The 7659-nt window shown below is 44.7% G+C and overlaps 1 protein-coding gene across 1 annotated transcript in view; it reads left to right on the forward strand.

Annotated features, from left to right (window-relative positions):
- LOC310737945 (B2 bradykinin receptor) overlaps nt 1-119 on the forward strand; it is a 6170-nt gene extending 6051 nt beyond the window's left edge. Inside the window, exon 2 of the mRNA XM_083562748.1 lies at nt 1-119. This exon is cut by the window's left edge and continues 2878 nt beyond it. The gene's annotated coding sequence lies outside the window, so the exon portion shown is untranslated.
- The last annotated feature ends 7540 nt before the right edge of the window (nt 120-7659 follow it).

A 7659-nucleotide genomic window follows, 5' to 3' on the forward strand; every position in this document is an offset into this window, starting at 1 on the left:
ATAATAAATAATGATTTATCACAGATGCTGTAATTAAGACTGAAACACTGCTGTGAGTTTGTGAAACAAGACATACAGTATGTATATTGTAATAATAAACATTGAGTGTTACACTGGTGTATGTGTTTCACTGGATCTGTTTCATGCTAACCATCCGCATGTTTGATTTGGCACATGTTTTTACTCTGGATGCCCTTCCTAACGCAACCCTCCCCATTTATCCGGGCTTGGGACCGGCACTAAGGCTTGTGCAACTTTAATGGCTGGGGTTGATTCGAACCCGGGCCGCAGCGGTGAGAGCGCCGCATCCTAACCACTAGACCACCAGGGAACTCAGGATAATTATTTAGCTAATGGAGGAAATGTGTTTCAGTGACGTTAGGACCAGAACAGAAACTGAACATTTAGATAATGAGCTTTACTGGGCTATTATTAGCATGTGCAAGGCTAATCAGGGCTAGGTTAGCCACGCCACTGACAGAGTTAAATAAAGTTAATGGCCATCTGCAGGTTCTGCTTGATGTTGAACTGATGCTGAACTGTAGATCAGTAGATACACCAAGCTCCGAACAGAACACGTGTAAAACAGAGCGTGCGCTCGATCCTGATTGGTGACTCACTGCGTGTTTCACCAGTTACGTTTTAATCCTCATTAATATAAAGAAACAACTGATTTTGCTAAATGGAAATAAGAAAATAGTAAAATATTTGACTTTGAAACGTAGTGAAGTTACAGTTAAAGACTCCACAAATGGAAATACTTCAGTAAAGTAGAGATACGTGAAAAAGCGACTGAAATAAAGTAACCAATTACATTTACTTCCTTACTGTCCAACTCTGAGCAGCAGCTTGTAGCACTGGGGCTTGAAGCCCTGACCTTCTGATCAATAACCAAGAGCTATAACCCCTAATTAATTGTATATAAATAAATGCTCAGGAACAATATTTAGGTTTGTAAGGCAAAGGATGTGTTTGTGTGCAATATAAAAAAGAATCCAGAGAGTCCCCAACCTAAACATCTGCTCTCAGACATGTGCAGACTGCCACCACACTGCCCCCTGTACCACTACAAATGAGGTGACACAACAACAACATGGAGTCAGGTATAAATAACTTCTGATTTGTTTTGAATTGTGGATCATATCTTTGTCCGTTTGGTTTCTTACTGTTTTCCTGGCCTCATGTCTCAACCTTCTCTTTGTGTATTAGTTTTATAAGCCCTGACCAACTGTACAAGTCACCACTACACTGCTGCAACAACATGCTCATTCATGGGCTGGAGTTAAATTCCCTGCCTGGCACTGCAAACATGCTAATCAGCCTTCTTCCACATGGGTGCTCGCATTGTGTGATGCTGCTGCCCTCTGTTGGCTGCCATTGGTGTAGCAGTGTATGTTGAATATATTTACATTTTTTTTTATCTGTCTGCCTCTGAATTTCCTCCTGGATCCTATCGTTTCCATTATCCTAATCAAAAGCATGTTGATAAGTGGGTTTGTGGGATTAGGGTACCCATAGATTAGGAGCAAATGTGAAGGGCTAAATCTTTTCTTGCAGATAGATTCCAGAGAAGCTTAGTGGGCTTTCTACATAGCAGAGAGATTAGAGGGAGCATTTGAGCTACTTAGGTAAAGCCTAAGTAAGAAAAACTGGCAAACCCAAGTCATTCCTGCAGGTCTGTTCTAGAAGTGGGACAGTCTACAACAGCTGCCACATTATTTTGGTCTATAATTATACCGCATTCAATGATCACACATCCCACACTTCTTTACTCTAATAAAACTCATTTCTTTCATTTCACATTCGAAAAGAGAGCATAGTATTCGGTACACCTGAGGAACCTTTTCAGATTTTGATGAGGAGTAAATCAATATTTCATCAGTGTGAGCCAATACAAACAACTCCAACACGACACGTTAATTAAATGTCAGAAGCTGAAGTGGTGCCTGAGAGCCCACTTGACCTGATCAGATATCTGTAGTGGCCTCACATCATGCTGAAGTTTGCCTTTTACTTGTCCTAGTGTTCTAACAGAATCGGTTCTACAGTTTCACCGAAACTACCTTATACTGGAAAAGAGGTTAAAGGTTTAAAAGTGCTGTTGGACAGGTATTACAGAGCAGTTCAAATCAGCTGTTAAGCTTTTTCAAGGACCATGTATACTTTTTATTTTCTGTCCTGTTAAATTTACCTTCATTTCAAATCACTAGGTAAACCACAATGCACCGAAAATATGGACAGAAAATGAGCTAAAGTATCTTTTAGACGGTGATGGAGTGGGTAATATAAAACAGGTCTGTTTAATCAGTATCTTGGTGTATTAGAGTGCTGTAGACAGGTAAAGGGCTAATAACTCACATTTACATTTACATTTTTACATTTACATTTACAGCATTTAGCAGACGTCCTTATCCAGAGTGACGTACAAAAGTGCTTTGAGTCTCTAGTAATGAATAAATCTACACTGATACACAAGATTACAAACTCAATATAAATATAACTCTTGAATTCTAAAAAACTTGGAAAGTGCTAATTTAAGTGTTTCAAGAAGATGAAGGTCTTCAGTTGTCACTTGAAGATAGTCAGGGACTCTGCTGTACGGACATCTAGGGGAAGTTCATTCCACCACCTCGGTGCCAGAACAGAGAAGAGCCTTGAAGTGTACTTACCTCTCATTTGGAGAGAAGGAGATACCAGTGGAGCAGTGCTGGAGGATCTCAGACAGTGTGGTGCAGTGCGAGATGTGATGAGGTCACTGAGGTAAGATGGCGCTGGTCCATTTTTGTCCTTGTAAGCATCATCAGTGTTTTGAATCTGATACGTGCAGCTACTGGAAGCCAGTGAAGGGAGCGCAGCAGTGGGGTGGTGTGGGAGAACTTGGGCTGATTGAACACAAGCCGTGCAGCTGCGTTTTGGATCATTTGCAGTGGACGAAAAGCGTTCCATGACCAGTAGTTCTGTTTTGCTGGGGTTGAGTTTTAGTTGGTGAGCAGAAGATATGTCTGTCAAGCATGCTGAGATCCGAGCAGAAGCTGTAATATCTGATGGAGGGAAAGAAAAGATTAGTTGAGTGTCATCTGCATAGCAGTGATAAGAAAACCCATGTAAAGACATGACTTCACCAAATGCTGCTGAAAGGTCCAGGAAGATAAGTACAGATGACAGCTTGGCTGATCGAGCAGCATGCAGTTTCTCAGACACAGCCAAAAGGGTCGTCTCTGTGGAATGTGCCGCTTTGAACCCAGACTGGTTAGGATCATGGCGGTTTTTCTGTGAGAGACAGACAGACAGTTGGTTAAAAACAGTGCATTTCAGAGATTTAGAAAGAGAGGAGAGAAGTGATACTGGTCTGTAGTTGTTGATGTCTGATGGGTCCAGAGCAGGTTTCTTTAAGATGGGAATGACCCTTGCTTGCTTGAAGGTAGTTGGCACATAGCCAGATGTTAATGACCCATTGATGACTGTGGAGATGAAGAGCAGGAGATCTTGTGTGATGGTCTGAAGCATAGTTGAAGGGATTGGATACAGAGGACAGGTGGTGGGATTGCAAGATTGAATGACTTGCAGTATCTCATCTTCTTGACAGAGACTTAGTGGATTGTAGGCTGTGTTGTGTAGTCATTGTTGGGGGGGGGGTGAAGGTCTGGCAGATTTTCTTAATCTTCTCATCATAGAAGTAGGCAAAGAGATGAGAGGAAAGAGTGAGTAGCAACGTTCAAGGGTAGAGAGGAAAAGGAGTCAGGGTCAGGAAGAGATGAAAGAGTAGGTTTCTTTAAGATGGGAATGACCCTTGCTTGCTTGAAGGTAGTTGGCACATAGCCAGATGTTAATGACCCATTGATGAGTGTGGAGATGAAGAGCAGGAGATCTTGTGTGATGGTCTGAAGCATAGTTGAAGGGATTGGATACAGAGGACAGGTGGTGGGATTGCAAGATTGAATGACTTGCAGTATCTCATCTTCTTGACAGAGACTTAGTGGATTGTAGGCTGTGTTGTGTAGTCATTGTTGGGGGGGGTGGTGAAGGTCTGGCAGATTTTCTTAATCTTCTCATTATAGAAGTAGGCAAAGTCATTAGCAGTCAGGGAGGATGGAGCAGGTGCAGCAGGGGGGTTGAGTAGTGAAGAGAAGATGTTGTGAAGCTTATGAGGATCTTGTGCAGAGGCCTCCAGCTTTTCCTTGTAGAATGCAGTTTTGGCAGAAGTCACCTCCAAAGAAAATTTGATTAGGAGTGTGTGGTAAGATGTGAGGTCTACATCGAGTTGTGATTTTTTTCACTTCCTCTCTGCAGATCTGAGCTCTGGACGATTGATGCGCAAAACTTCTGACAGCCACGGTGTGGGACAAGAGGTCTTCTTGGGTTTTGTAGTCAAGGGGCAAAGGAGTTGAGGAAAGAGATGAGAGGAAAGAGTGAGTAGCAACGTTCAAGGGTAGAGAGGAAAAGGAGTCAGGGTCAGGAAGAGATGAAAGAGTACAGGAAGCTACGAAGGAGGGAGAGATAAAGTGAAGGTTAGGACGGATAAAAGAGACATGTAAATTATTTTTAGGTTTAATAGGAAGAGTGATTAAAAAGGAAACCAGGTGATGATCAGAGATTGGAAGTGGAGTGGTGGTCATGTCTGTAGCTGGAGTAGGGTGGGTGAAAACCAGGTCCAGGACACTTCCTCCCTCGTGTGTTGGAGGGCAGCTGTTAAATGTCAAGGAGAAGGTATTCAAAAAAGGCAAGAGGCAAGATAACTGAAGTTTGTCAGATGGGAGGTTGAATTTACCAAGAACTGTCAGAGGGGTGCTGTCAGAAGGGAAAGTACTGAGGAGTGTGTCCATCTCTTCTAGGAAGTCTCCAGGGGGACCCCTTAAGCGTTACTGGCTTAAGAGGAGCACCTTTGATATAAGTGAGTAAGCCCTGCCCACAATTCACACCTCAAGTGAAACTGAAACTTCCCTTGATTAATCACCTGACCAATCTAATTAGCACAGACCAACACTCTAGAATCAAATAGATATACAAAGTTAGAATACTACCTTACCAGATCCTAACTCACTATAGTGTCAGGATCTGTGGGACTGTTTTTCTTTACTTGTTTTTACCGTTTTTTCCCACAAGATGTCGCCATTTTGTTCCTGAGTTTCTAATTAATTTCTATTGTTTGCATCCGAGTCCAGTTGGTGTTTATTTATGTTCCACAGAGTCCCAGTGTTTATTAAAGTTCCTTTTTGAATAAGCTTCTTGCTTGTTCATTGATGTTTTGTGGTCTGTTTCTCTAGCTTGTTTTTCAGAGTCTACCTTGTCTTTTCTTGAGTTGACTTTTGTTTTCGCCTTGTTTTTTTCTGCCAAGAATTTTGGTATTATTTTTGCAAAGTATTCATTCCTGTGTTATAAACTGTTATTTATCTTTTGTTGGATTTTCAGGTCCTGAATTCAGAGTTATATTCTTTTGGGGTTAGCTATTTTGTACTTTAAAATAAATCAATACATTTTTCCACCGCTTTCCAGTCCGTCTCTGTTCACATGGCGATCCAAGATGGCGGTGCGGCAGTAGCTCTCAGCGGTCTCTCCGGATCCAAAAATGGTGCTTTCACCATATTTAGCACGACCCTTCACAATACATGGACACCAGAGTCAGCTGTGTTCATGTGTACGACCACCAGACACTGCTACGGTACAGGCATCATGCAACCAACAATCTGCATGATGATCTTATCAACAACGTTCGCGACCTCGGCCCCCAGACCTCGGTGTTACCTGATGCCGGTGGCTGGGAGAGGAGACGTCGAAAGCGCTGTTCGAGGAAGCGTAAGCGTGGCAAGCTGGCGGGTGTCCGTGCTAGGCTAAATCCTAACCCTAGCCGGGCCGGCTCTCCCGTCCATTTTTCTTTCCAACGTCTGCTCCCTGGATAATAAACTGGACTACATCTGACTCCAGTGAACCACACGGCGAGAGTTTAGAGACTGTTGCGTCTTTGTTTTCACGGAGACGTGGTTTAGCAGCAGAGTTCCGGAAGCCGCCATCCAGCAAGATGGGCTAACCGTGTTTCGAGCCGACAGAAACGCAGCTCTGTGCGGTAAGACTCGCGGTGGTGGCATGTGTGTTTATGTCAACACAGAATTGTGTAAGAACTCTGTGCTTGTTTCATGCTACTGCTCATCGCTAGTGGAGTTTGTGACTGTTAGATGCAGACCATTTTATCTGCCACGGGAATTTACCACTGTTTACATCGTCGGAGTGTACATTCCTCCCAGTGCTAATGCTAAGGAGGCACTGAGTGAACTCTATGGCGCTATTAGCGACCTGCAGAATGCTCACCCAGACGGATTGTTTATTATCGCCGGAGATTTCAACCATGTGAATCCCAGGACTGTGCTTCCTAAACTCCATCAGCATGTGGACTTTGCAACGAGAGGAGCGAACACGCTGGATCTTGTTTACACAAACATCCCCGGCGCGTATCGTGCGGAGCCCCGCCCCCATCTCGGATACTCAGTCCACTGCTCTGTTATGTTAATTCCAGCATACAGACCGCTCGTCAGACGCTCTAAATCGGTTCTGAAACAGGTGAAAACCTGGCCAGAAGGAGCTACTTCTGCTCTTCAGGACTGGTTTGAGTGCACTGACTGGGACATGTTTAGAGAGGCTGCAACCTACGGCGATTCCATCAACTTGGAGGAGTACACATCATCAGTGACCAGCTACATCAGCAAGTGCGTTGATGATGTGACCATCTCCAAGACCATCACTACACGCTCCAACCAGAAACCGTGGATGACTGCAAATGTGCATGCGCTGCTGAAACAAAGAGACTCTGCCTTCAGATCAGGGGACAAGGCGGCCTTTAAAACAGCAAGGGCCAAACTGTCTCATGCCATCAGAGAGGCGAAGCCCGCACACGTGAAAAAAATCCACAACCACTTCCAGGACAGTGGAGACACCCGGCGCATGTGGCAGGGCATCCAGGCGATCACGAATTACAAGACCACATCACCTGCTTGTGACCGTGACCCCTCCCTCCCAGATGCGCTGAACGACTTCGAGGTGCAGAACAACGTGGTGGCGAGGAAGACCATCCCTCCTCCCACTGACCAGGTGCTCTGTCTAACCACAGCTGAAGTGATGAAAACTCTATGCAGAGTTAACCCACGGAAGTCTGCTGGACCAGACAACATTCCTGGCAGAGTGCGCAGGGAATGTGCAGAACAGCTAGCAGTTGTCCTCACTGACATCTTCAACATCTCCCTGAGCAGCAACGTTGTTCCAACGTGCCTCAAGACAACGACCATTGTTCCCGTGCCGAAGAAGTCTTCTGTCTCCTGCCTCAATGACTATCGTCCCATCGCGCTCACACCCATCGTGATGAAGTGCTTCGAGAGGCTCGTCATGAGGCACATTAAGACACAGCTTCCACCCTCCCTGGACCCCATGCAGTTTGCGTATCGTCCAAACCGTTCCACGGACGATGCTATCTCCACAACCCTCCATCTGGCCCTCACCCACCTGGATAACAAGGAATCGTATGTACAAATGCTGTTCATTGACTTCAGCTCAGCATTCAACACAATCATTCTTCAGCACCTGATCGAGAAGTTGAACCTTCTGGGCCTGAACACCTCCCTCTGTAACTGGATCCTGGACTTCCTGACTGAGAGACCTTAGTCAGTCAGGATC

Source organism: Silurus aristotelis (assembly GCF_946808225.1).
Source record: "Silurus aristotelis genome assembly, chromosome: 15".
NCBI lineage: Eukaryota > Metazoa > Chordata > Actinopteri > Siluriformes > Siluridae > Silurus > Silurus aristotelis.